The 17640-nt window shown below is 44.3% G+C and overlaps 4 non-coding genes across 4 annotated transcripts; 1 reads left to right on the top strand and 3 right to left on the bottom strand.

The window, feature by feature from the left end:
• Positions 1–10403: 10403 nt before the first annotated feature.
• On the bottom strand, positions 10404–10567 carry LOC135002230 (U1 spliceosomal RNA). The gene has a single exon (XR_010203479.1). It is a non-coding gene; the product is annotated as a U1 spliceosomal RNA (small nuclear RNA).
• A 975-nt stretch (positions 10568–11542) lies between these two features.
• Positions 11543–11706, bottom strand: LOC135002237 (U1 spliceosomal RNA). Its single transcript, XR_010203485.1, has one exon. It is a non-coding gene; the product is annotated as a U1 spliceosomal RNA (small nuclear RNA).
• A 671-nt stretch (positions 11707–12377) lies between these two features.
• LOC135002203 (U1 spliceosomal RNA) lies at positions 12378–12540 on the bottom strand. The gene has a single exon (XR_010203460.1). It is a non-coding gene; the product is annotated as a U1 spliceosomal RNA (small nuclear RNA).
• A 4797-nt stretch (positions 12541–17337) lies between these two features.
• On the top strand, positions 17338–17501 carry LOC135002247 (U1 spliceosomal RNA). The gene has a single exon (XR_010203495.1). It is a non-coding gene; the product is annotated as a U1 spliceosomal RNA (small nuclear RNA).
• Positions 17502–17640: the final 139 nt, after the last annotated feature.

Raw genomic sequence — 17640 nt, 5'->3', positions numbered from 1 at the left:
GAAAAGCAAAATGGATATACACAAGTACATATAACATAGGCTGTGCAAACATGTGATTACATGTGCGAGTATAAACTACAGTGCAGCTAACATTACTCACTGGCTAAACAGGTTGAGATGAGACATTTAATATACAAACTCACCATCGAATGCTATATGAGAGTTGGACCCATGTAAAGCATGACTGTCTGGGACCATGAGGGAAGTAGAAAGGCTGATCCCAGCTTCTTCATCCGAGAATGCATTGCAAGACTGGCTACAAGAGGCTATGAGGGTCAAATTAATTGATGGGACTGACCACTAGATGGGGCAATAATACAACTTTCTGTAGTAAAAGTAATCAGATCTACACAAAGCAAATGCTGAAGGCATGACACTCCCCGTCTGGTATCACTGGTACCATATTTTAAACTCTAAACAGATAACAATAAGAATAGTTCAGTCACTGGTCTGAGGAACAACTTAGTCTCTCCTCGCTTACAGATCTTGACCTCAACCTTACGAACCTTCCCATCCTTGCTTGGGAACGTCTTGGTGACAAGACTTAAAGGCCATTCGTTGCGTTGTGACTGGCAATCTCTGACGAGCACAATGTCACCTGGTTTTAAGTTGGGTTTGGCAACTTGCCACTTGCTCCTTGACTGCAGGGTAGAATGGTATTGTCTTTTCCATCTGTCCCAAAGGGTGTTTGCAAGGCTTTGAACTTGTCTCCATTGACGTTTGAACAGGTCTTTGGTATTGAATTCTCCAGGAGGAGCATAGGTAATCCCGGTCTTCTGTGTAAGAAGAGTGGCCGGAGTAAGTAGAAGTGGGTCTTCTGGGTCATTAGACACTGAAGTCAATGGTCTTCCGTTGACAATAGCTGAGACTTCAGCCATGAAGGTTGTTAAGCTCTCGTGAGTAAGTCTTGCAGTTCCCACTTGAAAGAATATGGAATCAAGGATTTTGCGTATCATGCCGATCATCCTTTCCCAGGCACCTCCCATATGAGAAGAATGAGGCGGGTTGAAGGTCCATGTACAACCTTGCTCACTGAGATATCTCTCTATGCTTTTAGTGTCAATGTTCGAATTAATTTGTAATTCTTTGGCTGCTCCAATTAAGTTGGTACCTCTGTCGGACCGGATGTGTTTTACTGGGCCACGGATAGCAATGAAGCGTCTAAAGGCATTGATGAAGCTTGAAGTGTCCATTGATTCTATAACTTCGATGTGAACAGCTCTGATGCTCATACAAGTGAATACAACTGCCCAGCGCTTGCTGTTCGCATTCGCACCTCTAGTATGTCGTGTGATGACAGTCCATGGACCAAATACATCAAGACCAACATTGGAGAAAGGAGGGTCTGTACTAAGTCTGTCTGTTGGAAGATTAGCCATCTTCTGAGTTTGGGAAGTACCACGAAGTCTACGGCAAATGATACATTTGAAGATTGTGCTGCTTACACACCTTTTCGCTCCAATAATCCAGAACCCAGCTGATCGTAGAGCTCCTTCGGTAAACAATCGTCCTTGGTGTTTGACTTCGTTGTGATAGTGTTGCACAATTAAAGAAGCTATGTGGTGACTCCCAGGAATGATTAAAGGATTTTTCTCATTTGTCTCCAAGTTTGCTTCTTGAAGACGGCCTCCTACTCTCAATAAATGATTTTCATCAAGAAAAGGGTCTAGCTTTTTTAAGGTGCTGTCTTTGGGAATAGGATTTCCACTGTTAATGCAGTCGATCTCTCCGGAAAAGATTTGGTGCTGCACAACACGGATGATAAGGTTCTTGGATCGTTGTGTTTCTTCTGGTGCGTAAACATTTTGACAGTGGTGCCAACCTTTACATCCATTCACACTTACAGATGCGTTGCGTTTAAATGAATGGACTATGTGAGTTAAGCAGGTAATGGCTCTGACAAGTGATTTCCAAGTTGAAAATCTTTGGAATCTGTGAGGCTGAAGTTGACAATCTGAAGTTACGGTATGGATTGTAGTTATTTGTGGACAAATTTCAACATCTGAGTCTGCGTCTACTAGCTTGAATATGCTACTTTCAGGATTGTTCGAATCTGCCTTGTACAGGAATTCAGGTCCTCTGAGCCATGTAGTGTCTTTGAGGATACTGGCTGGGACAGCTCTTGTAGCGTGATCTGCTGGATTGTGAGCAGTAGATACATAGTGCCACTGTTTTGGATTGGTGGATCTTCTGATTCTTAGCACACGATTGCTGACATAAACATGGAACCGTCTGGTCTCGTTGCATATGTAGCCTAATACTACCTTACTGTCTGTGTAGAAATCTGCTTCAGAGAGTCCAATTGGTAACTCAGATGAAATGAGCTCAGCTAATTCTACAGCTAGTACTGCAGCACAAAGTTCAAGTCTGGGCACTGTGTGTTCTGGACGTGGAGCTAACTTTGCTTTGCCCATGACAAATCCAATATGACATTGTCCCTTGATGTCCATGGTCTTAAGATATGCAACTGCAGCAATTGCTTGGGTTGAGGCATCAGAGAATACACATAGTCTCTGGTTTTGTACTGCTGTAGAAGGCACGGGGGCATATGGACGTGTAATGCGGAGGTTGGTTAAGGTAGATAGAGAATCTTTCCACTCTTGCCACAAGTTTCTTTTCTGGGGAGGCAGTGGGGCATCCCAGTCAATTGACTCACAGGTTAGATCTCTGAGCAAAGCTTTACCTTGGATAGTGACAGGAGCTGCAAATCCTAAGGGGTCGTACAAGCTGTTTAGAGTAGAGAGAACACCTCTGCGAGTGAAGGGTCTTTCTTCGCTGTTTACTTGGAAGGTAAAGGTGTCAGATTTTAAGTCCCACAAGAGTCCAAGGCTACGTTGAGCTGGTGGGGAATCGGTTCCTAAATCCAAGTCTCTTAAATCGCTGGTATGATCTTGGGAAGGGAAGGCTTCCATCACTACTTTGCTGTTGGAAGCTATTTTGTGAAGCCTCAGGTTTGAACAAGCAAGCATTTCCTGAGCTCTTTTGAGGAGGCTGATTGCTGTCTCGGCTGTTGGCATAGATTTTAGGCAGTCATCCACGTAGAAGTCTTTATCTACAAGTTGTCTAACATCAGAACCATACTCTAGCTCACCCTCTTGAGCTGAACGTCTGAGTCCATAGATGGCAACTGCAGGTGAAGGGCTGTTACCAAAGATGTGTACCTTCATGCGATACTCCGTGATGTCTTTTGAGGGGTCATTGTCTCTGAACCAGAAGAATCTTAGGAAATTCCTGTCTTTTTCTCTCACAAGAAAGCAATGAAACATTTGTTGAATGTCAGCTGTGAAGGCAATAGAGTCTTTTCGGAAACGGATGAGTACTCCTAGGAGTTTGTTGTTAAGGTCTGGTCCTGTCAGGAGTACGTCATTTAAAGAAACACCTTCAAACTGGGCACTGGAATCGAACACCACTCTTATCTGACCTGGTTTCTTCGGGTGATATACTCCGAACATTGGCAGGTACCAGCATTCTTCTGTGTCTTTAAGAATGGGAGCTATCTCGGCGTGACCATTCTCAAATATTTTAGCCATAAAGGAGAAGAAATTATCTTTCATCTCTGGTTTCCTGTGAAAGTTGTGTTTAAGTGAAGAGAAGCGTTTGAGTACTTGTTCTCTGTCATTAGGAAGGCGTTGTCTGGGTGTTCTAAAGGGTAGAGAAGCAACCCAGCTGTTGGCATCATCCTTGACTAGTCCTTTCTCCATTATTTCCAAGAATAGTTTGTCCTCTATGGACATTGCCACCTGGTCATCCTTCTTTGTTCTCTGGAAGACTGCGTGTCCCAGATGATCTTGATAGTTGTCACAGATATGGTTGTCACTAGTTGAGTCTATGAAGGTACAGTGTGGTAATTCCTTTATGAGGAAATGGTTATGACATGGCTGGAATAGAGAAGGGCGTCCATTTTCTAAAGTACAGGTAAGCATGCTGTTGACAGAATCTGGTTTATGCACATCTCCAAGACATACTTCTCCTATTATTACCCATCCCAGATCCAGTCTTTGAGCGTAAGGTGCGTTATGTGGACCATTAATCTGACTTCTGGCTTTGTGGACTTGTAGGATATCCCTCCCAATGAGTAGATTTATTTGGGCATGTGGATCCAGTTCTGGTATCAGATGTGCTATGCGTTTCAAATGTGTATGGTGTTTAGCTACATCTGGTGTAGGAATCTCACTCCTATTGTCTGGAATCTCGTCACACTCTGTGATAGTTGGTAAAGAGAGACATGTCTTCCCATCCAAGGACTCAATTTGATAGCCAGTTGCTCTCCTTCCTGTTGTCTCAAAACTCCCTGCGCAGGATCTTAAGGAGTAAGGAGTGCTGGGTCCTTTAACATTAAAGGTCTCAAAGAAGATTGATCTGTCTAGAGACCTGTTACTTTGGTCATCTAGGATTGCATAAAGTTTAACGGCTTTGTCTGGATGGCCTTTGGGGTAAACTTTGACTAAACATATTTTGGAGCAGGATCTACCGCTAATGGCATCTTTGCAGACTTCGGTACATTGTGAAGTTATTTCTGGTGTGACTGCAACAGTGTCTTTTTGTTCTACACTGTGCTCCCCGCCATGCTCTGTATCGGTATAACTGTGTTGCAAAGCCCATGGGGGAGGACCAGGGTGTAGAGCGGTATTGTGGTCTGTGCTGTGGCATTCTGTGCAGTTAGCACTAACCTTGCAGTCCTTGGCGAGGTGTGATGTGGAGGAACAGCACTTGTAGCAGATCCTATTCTCCTTTAAGAAGGCTTTGCGGTTCTCCAGGGACTTTTCTCTGAAGGTTCTGCATTTCAGGAGAGGATGCGGTTTGTGATGCAGAGGACATTGCTTGGCTGGATCTTTGTCTGTGGTCTCTTGGCGATTAAAGCTGGTAGACCTGCGGAAAGAATCTGAATAATGCACATTAGTCTTGTGAACTGCAACTGATGTTTTGCGGGGGTTAGGTACCATAGGTGCAGTATTTGTCAAGGTAAAGGCAAAACTAGGATCATTCCTGGTCATAGCTTGCTGGTGTACAAAGTCCACGAAAACTGAGAATGGTGGAAATTGCACTTTGTTCTGCCGCTTATATTTGGAGCCATGGTTGATCCATTGTTCCTGCAGATTATACGGTAGTTTCTGCACTATAGGGTTAACGCCTCTGGCTGTGTCAAGGAAGGCAAGTCCTGGTAAATCTCCCTCACATTTAGCTACTTGAAGTTCTTTTAGTAAGTCACTTAGTTCTCTGAGTCTCTGATAGCCTTTGTTGGGTAACCTGGGGAAATCGTCTATTCTTTTGAACAGAGCACTCTCTATTATCTCTGGTGAGCCATAGCACTCATTAAGTCTATCCCAGATCATCCTAAATCCATTCTCAGGGTGGTTAATGTTAATCACTCTTATCCTTCTAGCATGTTCTGCAGATTCATTCCCAAGCCATTTAATTAAGAGGTCTATCTCTTCACTATGTGAAAGGTCTATTCCTCTGATAGCATTTTGAAAAGAGGACTGCCAGGCTCTGAAGTTCTCAGGGCGATCATTGAACTTTGAAATACTAATCGTGACTAATTCACGGCGGGTGAGAAATTTAGCAAAGTCTAATGTGTCCTGATTGGCTCTTGGAGATGTCGGTACATTAACACGGTAGGTATATGGTGTGTAGTCATACCTGTTAGTGTTGTCTGGTTCCCGACGGTTGGTATCACACCGCTTCTGTGTGAAGTAGGCTGTGTCTTTCTTGGAGTTTGCAGATTCAGACATCTGAGGTGGGGAAGAGTTGTCCCTCATAGGTTCACAGTGTCTAGGATTCTCTTGCTTGCAAATGTGTGGTCTGTTGTCCACTGGTGGTGTCGCTGTAGAGTGTACTTGATTTGTTTGCATGAGGTCTGAATGCGTACCTTGTAAAGATGGAGGGTTGCTACTCCTTTTTGAGACTTGACGTACGTATTCTGATGTGCGTTGCAGTGAATCCTGAGATCCATTCTCTGTGTCAAGTACATTGGTTCTTCTTATATCAGGGAGTTCTGCAGTCTCCAAGATTTCTGCTTCAGCTATGGCAGCCGCTGCCTCCTTCTCTGCAGCGAGCTTCTCGCCGATTGCTTCTAAGCGTTTGCTCTCGATTTTTAATTGCATCTCCTGCTCGGCAAAGTTAGCCCTTACTTTTGCGGCTTCCGCTTTTGCACGTGCCATGATGGCTGCATTACTGACAGACAAGGATTTGGAGGAACCAGAGACTTGGGACCTTGTTTTGTATGAGGATATCGTTTTCTGTGACATGGTGATCTGGTAGAGATGTTTGATTGTGTAGAGACTGCTGTAATGCTGTCTGCAAGTAACTGTTCAGACTGGTCGCAGATCTCTGAGGAGTCAGTATCTTTGAACTGTTATGAAGCTGCTTGACTGTGAAGAGACTGTTGTGTTGCCTTATAAGCGTGGCTGCACTGACTTGTACAGGTTTCTGTGTAGTCAAATGGCGGTACTCCTATTGCTGAGCTGCCATAGTTGGTAGACTGTATAGAAACTGTGTGGCTGTCATATGCAGATAGCTGTGGCTGGCAGTGTAACGGCTCTGTAAGTCAGTATATGTCCCCACTGCTGACAGGCAATGATTTACTGACGGAGTCAGTGTAAGAGAGTCCATCTGCTTGTAGCATTCGATGTTTTACTGTTCAGCCTCTCACTAAGCCCTTTCTGGCAAATTTGAAGCCTACAGTATAACCACCTTTACTTTTCAATAATCTGTTCAGAAGAGGTGTTTGTAGAACGGTGTTTTATTATTCAGTAAAGGGATCACAGATATGATGCGTTGATTTGATGTACAATACGATATGATGATATGTGATAATGAGGTAAAACTGTTAATGAAACAAGAATATGCAATTATGATATGCATGTGAAAAGCAAAATGGATATACACAAGTACATATAACATAGGCTGTGCAAACGTGATTACATGTGCAAGTATAAACTACAGTGCAGCTAACATTACTCACTGGCTAAACAGGTTGAGATGAGACATTTAATATACAAACTCACCATCGAATGCTATATGAGAGTTGGACCCATGTAAAGCATGACTGTCTGGGACCATGAGGGAAGTAGAAAGGCTGATCCCAGCTTCTTCATCCCAGAATGCATTGCAAGACTGGCTACAAGAGGCTATGAGGGTCAAATTAATTGATGGGACTGACCACTAGATGGGGCAATAATACAACTTTCTGTAGTAAAAGTAATCAGATCTACACAAAGCAAATGCTGAAGGCATGACAGTGGTGCTGCAGGGCCCACACCCTTTTACTTGCCTTGCAGAACAGCTCTGGAGCTGTTACAGTGCCCAGCTGCTGCAAGAAATCAGCTTGAATGCTTCAGGGGATGGGGCATGGCCAACATGAGCCCCACACCAAAGGAGGGTGGGGGTGTTTAATGCGAACTAGGGGTCATCCAAGCACCGCAAAAGGCCGCCATGCCCTGCATGCCCCTTTTCTCTTTTCATATGCAGATGAGGGTTCCAGCCAACTTTGGCCCACTGCTTGGATGACATCACCGTATGCAAATCCGTCTTCTGCAGACCTTCCCCCTGGAATGCTTGTACTAGTTGTTGCATATGGTTTGATATTTGATGGTGCTTCAATATTAGGCAGCCTTCCACCCTCCCATGTTCATCTGAACAGATGTGGTCTCCCTGCAGTTGTTGTCCCCAGACGAGAGTTCCCTTGTGCGTCCTCAGTTGAATCTCCTTAACTTGACGGGGGAGGGGCTGCCCGAGCAGCCACCCTCCCCAGCCCTATCCCAACTCATACTTATTTTGCATATGAGATCTCTTGATCATGAAGATTGTTCTCACAGGGTGAGGTTCATCCATTATATTTTAAAATAGGAAGGTACAAATTACATATTTGAATTGCATCTATGTGCTGGATTCAAATGTCCCCCCCCCCCCCCCCCTTCCTTTCTCAATTGTGCCCGTCAGCAGCTATTCTAAGGTTGCTGCCAATGGGTGTGACACATTAATTTCTTCTGTGGGGTACACTGGACTCCACAAGGATTCACATTGGGGTGTAGAGTAGGATCTTGATCTGAGGCACCAACCGGCTCAAAGCTTTTGACTGTTCCCAAGATGCTCAGCGCATCCTCCTCTATAACCCCGCTTCCATGAACAGGGAGCTCAGTTTGTAGTTGGTGCCTTCAGTAGCAGGCCACTTAACAGGGGCCTGCCTCAGGCAGCCTAATCTTAGCTATTAATTTTGACAAGAAAAGAAGAACTTGTTTTATGAGAATCTACAAGGGCTGCAGCAGGCTAGGTCTAATAGACATCTTTACTGCAGCTTCATCACTCCCAGCGGCGCTGTATACTCCCGTGCCCTGGTTGCTGGGTCACTGCAGCGGAGGCTCCAGTTTCTTCCTAAGGTCAGTCACACACACACCGCCCTTCCGGATCACGAGGCCGCTTATGAAGGGGAGCGTGGCCGTAGGGGGTGGACCGTGTGCGCACTGGCGTGGACACTGATTACTGGGCAGCCGCTCCACTAGCCACCAGGTACAGTTAAGGAGCACAGGTCTGGGAGTTTTACTCCTATATTATCCCAATTTTGTACTGCCCGCAGCGCATTGTGATAGGTAATAGGGCCTGATTCAGGTTGGATTGCAATCACAATAAGCGATCCAACTGCAAAAATTGCTAAGAGCATACGCATGTGCCTGCATTTTCTGCGGCACCCCGCAGAGAATGCGATCGCCTCTGCCTGTCAATCGGGGCGGGGGGGGGAGAGGGGGGTCAACAACACTCCATTTCCAAGTCAGGGATGGAGCGGTGCGGGGGCAAGGCTTCAAAATGGGGTCTGCAGCGGAGGAGACACAGGGGGCGTGGTCACAGCGGCTGTATGACATCACATTCAGCCGCTGTGATCACAAAAATGGTGGCGGCTTCCTGCGCGCACATACAGTCTGCACCAGCAGGAGGCTACACCATTTTTTATGATCACGCTGAACTGCAGTGCGACTGCAATTACAGCATGGTCAAGAATGGAGGCGTCATGCTGGGTGGCCATGCCCTGTCACTGTGCAGGAGCTAGCACCGCACACACACTAGTCCCCGGGTGCAGCCCCCAACCCCCGGGACACCCGGAGCAACAAAATGTAGATTCAGGCCACCAGGCCACGCCCCTACCTATGAAACCATGCCTCCTTTTTACCATTGCACTGCTTATCTGCGCGCACTGCATTACAATCTCCCTCGCCACCTCTCTGGGTGTCACCAGTGATAGTGACACCTCTGCCATGCTTGTAGCAGCTGGTCCTAAGATCTACGCCTCAAGCCCTGAGTGTTTGCCCTTGTGACTTGTTGATCATCATAGCGAAGCAGATGCTTACAGAAAACTGCAGGGGCTTAGATTGAAAATAAAAAAATTGATGGGTATAAGGTAGAGAGGAGCGGGTTCGGTTCTCCGAGAACCGAATTCCCCACGAACTCCACGTGGTTTACACTGGTCCGAGGCAGGCTCGGTTGTTCCCGCCTGACTCGGAAAACCTGAACAAGGGAAAATGTCATCGTCCCGCTGTCGGATTCTCGCGAGATTCGGATTCCATATAAAGAGCTGCGCGTTGCCGCCATTTTTACTCGTGCATTGAAGAGAGAGCGGAGAGGACGTGGCTATGTTCTCTCAGTGGAAATCTCAATATCAGTGCTCAGTATCAGTGGTTACTTATTGCTGCTCAGTAATACTAGTAGTGTGTCTCTCCTGCTCAGTGTCAGTTCTCAGTAGTATCCTCATCAGTGCTCAGTATCACTGCTCATTGTCTTGTGCTGCATTGTGGTGCTCAGCATACTACAGTACATTACTAATAGTCCAGTGCTGCATCTTGCTGCTCAGTGTCAGTTCTAGTATCCTCATCAGTGCTCACTATCACTGCTCATTACATTGTGGTGTTCTGTATACTACAGTAACATAGTAATATAGTAACATATAGTAACATAGTTTTTGAGGTTGAATAGAGGCAAATTGCCCATCGTGTTCAACCTGTTTTAAGTTGTGATGATTCTACATACTTGCTGAATAATGTTTTATGACTAGTTAGCTACTATAACTCATGTTACCCCCGGATTAACCATGTTGATATTTTAAGTATTATAACCTTGGATAGCTTTTTCATTCAGAAATGTATCCATTCCTTTTTTAAATCCAATTACAGAGTCCGCCATTACCACCTTCCCTGGCAGGGAATTCCACATCCTGATTGCCCTAACAGTGAAGATCATAGTATCTCACCTGGCAGGTAAGTAGGAGTTGGGCTAGAGCTGTGGAGGATTGCTACTCGGGCACCCCCTGTCAAGTGAAGGAGATCCAACTGAGGCAGCACAAGGGAACTCTCGAAAGAAGAACAAGGCTAGAGGAAGATCTGAGACAAAGAAATCTGACTTTTACCAGAGCTGACCAGAGGAAAGCACAAACACAGTCCCCCACTACCACAAATAATGCAGTCGAGTTTCCCACATTTGGGGAAATCACAGGGGTCAGCATACCCAGAGTGCAATGAATGAACCTCACCCTGGGAGAACAATCTTCATGACCATGGTATCGCCTATGCAAAATAAGTATGATTTGGGATAGGGCTGGGGAGGGCCGCTGCTCAGGCACATCTCTGTCAAGTAAAGGAGATTCAACTGAGGCAACACAAGGGAACTCTCATCTGGGGACAACAACTGCAGGGAGAACACATATTTTCAGATGAACATGGGAGGGCAGAAGGCTGCCTAATACTGAAGCACCCCCAAACAACAAACCAAATGCAACTACTAGTGCAAGCATTCCTGGGGGAAGGCCTGCAGCAGATGGATTTGCATATGGTGATGTCATCCAAGCAGTGGGTCAAAGTTGGCTTCAACCCTCGTCTGCATATGAAAATAAAAAAGGGGTGTGCAGGGCATGGCGGCCTTTTGCGGCGCTTGGATGACCCCTAGTTCGCATTAAACACCTCCACCTTCCTTCGGTGTGGGGCTCATGTTGGCTATGCCCCAGCCCCTGAAGCATTCAAGCTGATTTCTTGCAGCAGCTGGGCACTGTAACAGCTCCAGAGCTGCTCTGTAAAGCAAGTAAAAGGGTGTGGGCCCTGCAGCACTACCTGTAGTTTGCATTGTGCGTTGGAAGGCACAAAGAAAGCAGACGGGAGAAGTCAGGATAGTGCACAAGGGCATAGAAGGGAGCGGCTCAAGAAAAGAGAAGTGGAAACAGACAGCAAACTAGGCTGGAGAGAGACCTGAGACAAAGAGATCTGAATTATACGAGAGCCGACCAGAGGAAACACAAATTATGTAATCAAGTGTCCCACATTTGGGGAACACGTAGGAGCAGCACACCCAGAGTGCATTGCCCTGGGAGAAGCACCTTCCTGATCATAGTATCTCACCTGGCAGGTAAGTAGGAGTTGGGTTAGAGCTGGGGAGGGTCGCTGTTCGGGCACCCCCCTGTCAAGTGAAGGAGATCCAACTGAGGCAGCACAAGGAAACTCTCAAAAAAAGAACAAGGCTAGAGGTAGATCTGAGACTAAGAAATCTGACTTTTACCAGAGCTGACCAGAGGAAAGCACAAACACAGTCCCCCACTACCACAAATAATGCAGTCGAGTTTCCCACATTTGGGGAAATCACAGGGGTCAGCATACCCAGAATGCAATGAATGAACCTCACCCTGGGAGAACAATCTTCATGACAATGGTATCTCCTATGCAAAATAAGTATGATTTGGGATAGGGCTGGGGAGGGCCGCTGCTCAGGCACATCTCTGTCAAGTAAAGGAGATTCAACTGAGGCAGCACAAGGGAACTCTCATCTGGGGACAACAACTGCAGGGAGAACACATATTTTCAGATGAACATGGGAGAGCAGAAGGCTGCCTAATACTGAAGCACCCCCAAACAACAAACCAAATGCAACAACTAGTACAAGCATTCCTGGGAAAAGGTCTGCAGAAGACGGATTTGCATACGGTGATGTCATCCAAGCAGTGGGCCAAAGTTGGCTGGAACCCTCATCTGCATATGAAAAGAGAAAAGGGGTATGCAGGGCATGGCGGCCTTTTGCGGCGCTTGGATGACCCTTAGTTTGCATTAAACACCTCCACCCTCCGTCGGTGTGGGGCTCATGTTGGCTATGCCCCAGCCCCTGAAGCATTCAAGCTGATTTCTTGCAGCAGCTGGGCACTGTAACAGCTCCAGAGCTGCTCTGAAAGGCAAGTAAAAGGGTGTGGGCCCTGCAGCACTACCTGTAGTTTGCATTGTGCGTTGGAAGGCACAAAGTAAGCAGACAGGAGAAGTCAGGAGAGTGCACAAGGGCATAGAAGGCAGCGGCTCAAGAAAAGAGAAGTGGAAACAGACAGCAAACTAGGCTGGAGAGAGACCTGAGACAAAGAGATCTGAATTATACGAGAGCCGACCAGGGGAAACACAAATTATGCAGTCAAGTTTCCCACATTTGGGGAAATCGCAGGAGCAGCACACCCAGAGTGCAATGGGTGAGCCTTGCCCTGGGAGAAGCACCTTCATGATCATAGTATCTCACCTGGCAGGTATGTAGGAGTTGGGCTAGAGCTGGGGAGGGTCGCTGCTCGGGTACCCCCCTGTCAAGTGAAGGAGATCAAACTGAGGCAGCACAATGGAACTCTCGAAAGAAGAACAAGGCTAGAGGAAGATCTAATGCATCATTGAAATTCAAGCTGGAAAGATGATTTTAATATATCACTTGTACATTTTGTATTGCTCTTCTGGTGACAATGTAGTTTGTTTTTGTCAATTACCATTTTAATAATAGGGTAAAGAAAATTAAGTGGATTTTTGAAAGAAAACAATACTGTCAATATACTAGTAAAACAAATTAAAATGGTAAAAGTTATTGTACTTTAAGTAAAAATAAAAGAGCTAAAATGTCAATCCCAGTTTTGGATTACTTTAATTAACAAAAATAAATGCATATAGCAGAGGATAGTTTCAATCTGCCTACCTCTGGGTTATGGACCCAGCATGCTTCCATTACAGTACTCTGCTGCACATGTAAGTGCAAGAGATCATGAAGCACTCACTCATCATGGGAAAGTACCAATGTGTTTCTTCATTGGTTGATGGAAGAAACATCTTACAAAAACTCTCCACTTTATTGACTTTTTAAAATGTTTCTAGGAAACGTTCTAGATGAATGCTTATTAGCGTTTTTCAGTATATGCTTTTGCAAAGTGTCGCTGTGGCGCAATCAGTTAGTGTGTAAGGCTATTATCCAAAAGGTTGGTGGTTCAATCCCACCCAGGGACGTAATTGACCTTGTTATTAGATTTTGGTGATCTTTATGTAGACAAGTCAAAATTTCAAACCCCCTCTTATGGTGTAGGGTACCTGGCCTTCTCTGATGTAATCAGAGTTAGATTTGATTCAGTGATTTTATAAAAACAGCTAGGAAGCACAATTTAGCAGTGGGTTGCAGAGAAAAAGAAAAATGCTGGCAAAAAAATCCAATTGAGTGATTAAACAGCTCTTCATTTTCTGGCTTTATTTTTATGCTAACAAATTTGTTCTCTGAAAAGTGTCCACAAAGCCAAGTCTCTGATTAACACCTTTGTAGGGATGGTTTTTCACCTATTACTAAATTAAACTTGCTTCATTGGAAAGGCAGCAAGATGCATCCTCATTTCAATATCTACAGAAATAATACAGGTTGACACCAGGAAACATTAACGCCACTGCATCCTTGCTGCTTTCTCATGTGGAAGTCTGTTTAATGTGAAAACAAGGTGATATCTAATTAGCACACAGGTAAGGAATTAAGAAAATCTTTAATTAAGGGTGAAGATGTTTCTCACAAAATCGTTGCCCCAATGCATCATTGAAATTCAAGCTGGAAAGATGATTTTAATATATCCTTCTGGTGACAATGTAGTTTGTTTTTGTCAATTACCATTTTAATAATCGGGTAAAGAAAATTAATTGGATTTTTGAAAAAAAACAATAATGTCAATATACTATTAAAACAAATTAAAATGGTAAAAGTTATTGTACTTTAAGTAAAAATAAAAGAGCAAAAATATCAATCCCAGTTTTGGATTACTTTAACAAAAAAAAAATGCATATAGCAGAGGATAGTTTCAATCTGCCTACCTCTGGGTTATGGACCCAGCATGCTTCCATTACAGTACTCTGCTGCACATGTAAGTGCAAGAGGTCCTGAAGCACTCACTTATCATGGGAAAGTACCAATGTGTTTCTTCAATTGTTGATGGAAGAAACATCTTACAAAAACTCTCCACATTATTGACTTTTTAAAATGTTTCTAGGAAACGTTCTAGATGAATGCTTATTAGCCTTTGTCAGTATGTACTTTTGCAAAGTGTCGCTGTGGCGCAATCAGTTAGTGTGTATGGTTATTAACCAAAAGGTTGGTGGTTCAATCCCACCCAGGGACGTAATTGACCTTGTTTTCAGATTTCGGTGATCTTTAAGTAGACAAGTCAACATTTCAAACCCCCTGTTATGGTGTAGGGTACCTGGCCTTCTCTGATGTAATCAGAGTTAGATTTGATTCAGTGATTTTATAAAAACAGCTAGGAAGCACAATTTAGCAGTGGGTTGCAGAGAAAAAGAAATATGCTGGCAAAAAAATCCAATTGAGTGATTAAACAGCTCTTCATTTTCTGGCTTTATTTTTATGCTAACAAATTTGTTCTCTGAAAAGTGTCCACAAAGCCAACTCTCTGATTAACACCTTTGTAGGGATGGTTTTTCACCTATTACTAAATTAAACTTGCTTCATTGGAAAGGCAGCAAGATGCATCCTCATTTCAATGTCTACTGAAATAATACAGGTTGACACCAGGAAACATTAACGCCACTGCATCCTTGCTGCTTTCGCATGTGGAAGTCTGTTTAATGTGAAAACAAGGTGATATCTAATTAGCACACAGGTAAGGAATTAAGAAAATCTTTATTTAAGGGTGAAGGTGTTTCTCACAAAATCGTTGCCCCAATGCATCATTGAAATTCAAGCTGGAAAGATGATTTTAATATATCACTTGTACATTTTGTATTGCTCTTCTGGTGACAATGTAGTTTGTTTTTGTCAATTACCATTTTAATAATAGGGTAAAGAAAATTAAGTGGATTTTTGAAAGAAAACAATACTGTCAATATACTATTAAAACAGCTTTCAGTACTTGTAGGACCGATGCACATAAAGAAGCAAAAAAACATACATAAACATTACACACATAAGTACCGCGTTGCGGCACAGCCAAAACACAATAGAAATGCTGACGGTATAGTACAGTTCAAGAACTACAGCACAGGCCAGCCTACACTATAAATCATGAACTGCACTATACATTTAAACTGTACAATAATACAACAGTTAATACGGCTATGGGTGTGGAGTGTAAGAGGGTGAGGGAATCACAAGCCCGAAGCTTTATTGAAAGACTGACACATATAAGGGGAGGATTAATAAATAGAAAGACATCCTTTACTATAGAATGTAGTCCAATCCGTTCTTTCAACTCTTCCACAATTGAAAAACGGATAGTGTTCCCAAGCCTTCCATCCTGGAATATCTTTGGTCTTTCGCCAATGAAGAAAGCAATCCCTCCCTCCAGCAGACCCTTCAACCACAATACAAGATCACAGCCAAAAGGCCGAGAAGCAACTACACTTGAGCTTAACAAAAATGGCTAAAACTTAGTGGAGGAAAGTGCAGTGCACCAAAACATAAGCTGACACAATCATGGAGAATGCGCCAGCATATATGCTCTTCTATCTATATTTTGCAAACCTGCTCTTGTCCCCTCCAGCTGCTCTATGTAGATTTAACGTCTGGCAAGGTGCATAACCCACTGACAAGCAGGCACACTCCTGCATGAGTTTTCTCTCTCACTAGCTGGATGATACACAATCATTTGCATGCGCTCCACTTCCGACACACCACCCACCCAACCACCCAGTCACCAGAGCCACCCACAAGCCAACTGGCTCCGTGATTTAATTTGCACAGTGTAGTCATCGAGGCAGCATGTCCTTCTCAATGGAAGGATCTCTGGTTCCATGGAATCTTCCGCATTGGAATGCTGCGGAACAAAAAGGATTTAAATATTCAGCTTGCTAGCATTCAATGTACCTGCGGCTTGGCTCTAGCACATGGGTCTTCATCCTGTGGCCCTCCAGCTGCTGTGAAACTACACATCCCAGCATGCCCTGCCACAGTTTTGCTATTAAGGTATGCTAAAACTGAGGCAGGGCATGCTGGGATGTGTAGTTCCACAGCAGCTGGAGGGTCGCAGGTTGAAGACCCATGTTTTAGCATGCCTGTTCTATGATGCATGTTCCATTATGTCACAATCAGCTTGGAATGGGGTGTCTAGCAGGCATTTGCTGACAGCCACTTGAGGGAGACACACATCAGGAGATGCAGCATATCGGAGGTCTTCGATGCCTTTCCAGCAAATGCACACCACCTGCTGCTGGTCTGGACACAAAACAATGCCCACAATCGAAGTCCCAAAATGCCCAACTACAGGATTCATGTAAGTAGTGAATTTAGGAATGAATTTAGAAGTAGGAAATTAAGTTAGTTCACAAGTACATTCAAATTCAGATCTAAAGACTAAACACAAAACACAAAATAAGACTCCACAGAGCAATTATCAGGTGTCTTTATCAATTGTTGCATTTAAAAAATCAAGCAATTAGGGAACACAATGTTGCGACAATGTAACCCTATTTGCAAAATAGTACTAAATAAGTTTGTCGATGTAAGACATTTGCAAAGGCGCAAACAAAACACGCTGGAAAATGCAACTGAATCTGTTTTTGGAGGTTAGAAACGATGCAGGATCAAGTAGCTCAATGGGTAGGGTGTTTGATTAGAATTCAACAGGTTATAGGTTTGAATCCTGGGTATGATAGTTTGAGGTGTTATTTAATAAAGCATGTTTATATATTAGTCACACATGGCTTACTTGTACAAATGGCATGTCACCAGTTAGTGCTGACTGCTGATATGCCATTTGCACAAACATGCCATGTGTGACTGTATATGCATTTAAGGAGGGCACCCCGGCAATACCACAAACCATTGAGTGTCAAGTATACTAGATATATCTTCATATCTCATGTGCTTTCTCTGAGACCAATCTTGTTATGCCCCTTCCCCACAAGGCATGCACCTTTTGTCCATATTGCAAAAATGGGGAGGGGGGGGGGGGCATATAATTATCTGTCACAGGGCACCAAAAAGTCTAGTTATGGCTCTGGTATGCATTATGTAATCTGGCAGACCATCTCTCCTTTACTTGACAGAGATGTGCCTGAGCAGCGGCCCTCCCCAGCCCTATCCCAAATCATACTTATTTTGCATAGGAGATACCATGGTCATGAAGATTGTTCTCCCAGGGTGAGGTTCATTCATTGCATTCTGGGTATGCTGACCCCTGTGATTTCCCCAAATGTGGGAAACTCGACTGCATTATTTGTGGTAGTGGGGGACTGTGTTTGTGCTTTCCTCTGGTCAGCTCTGGTAAAAGTCAGATTTCTTTGTCTCAGATCTTCCTCTAGCCTTGTTCTTCTTTCGAGAGTTCCCTTGTGCTGCCTCAGTTGGATCTCCTTCACTTGACAGGGGGGTACCCGTGCAGCGACCCTCCCCAGC

The sequence above is a fragment of the Pseudophryne corroboree genome, unplaced genomic scaffold (genome assembly GCF_028390025.1).
Source record: "Pseudophryne corroboree isolate aPseCor3 unplaced genomic scaffold, aPseCor3.hap2 scaffold_1748, whole genome shotgun sequence".
NCBI lineage: Eukaryota > Metazoa > Chordata > Amphibia > Anura > Myobatrachidae > Pseudophryne > Pseudophryne corroboree.
The sequence above is the reverse complement of the archived record's forward strand: the minus strand, read 5'-3'. Positions and strand labels throughout refer to the sequence as shown.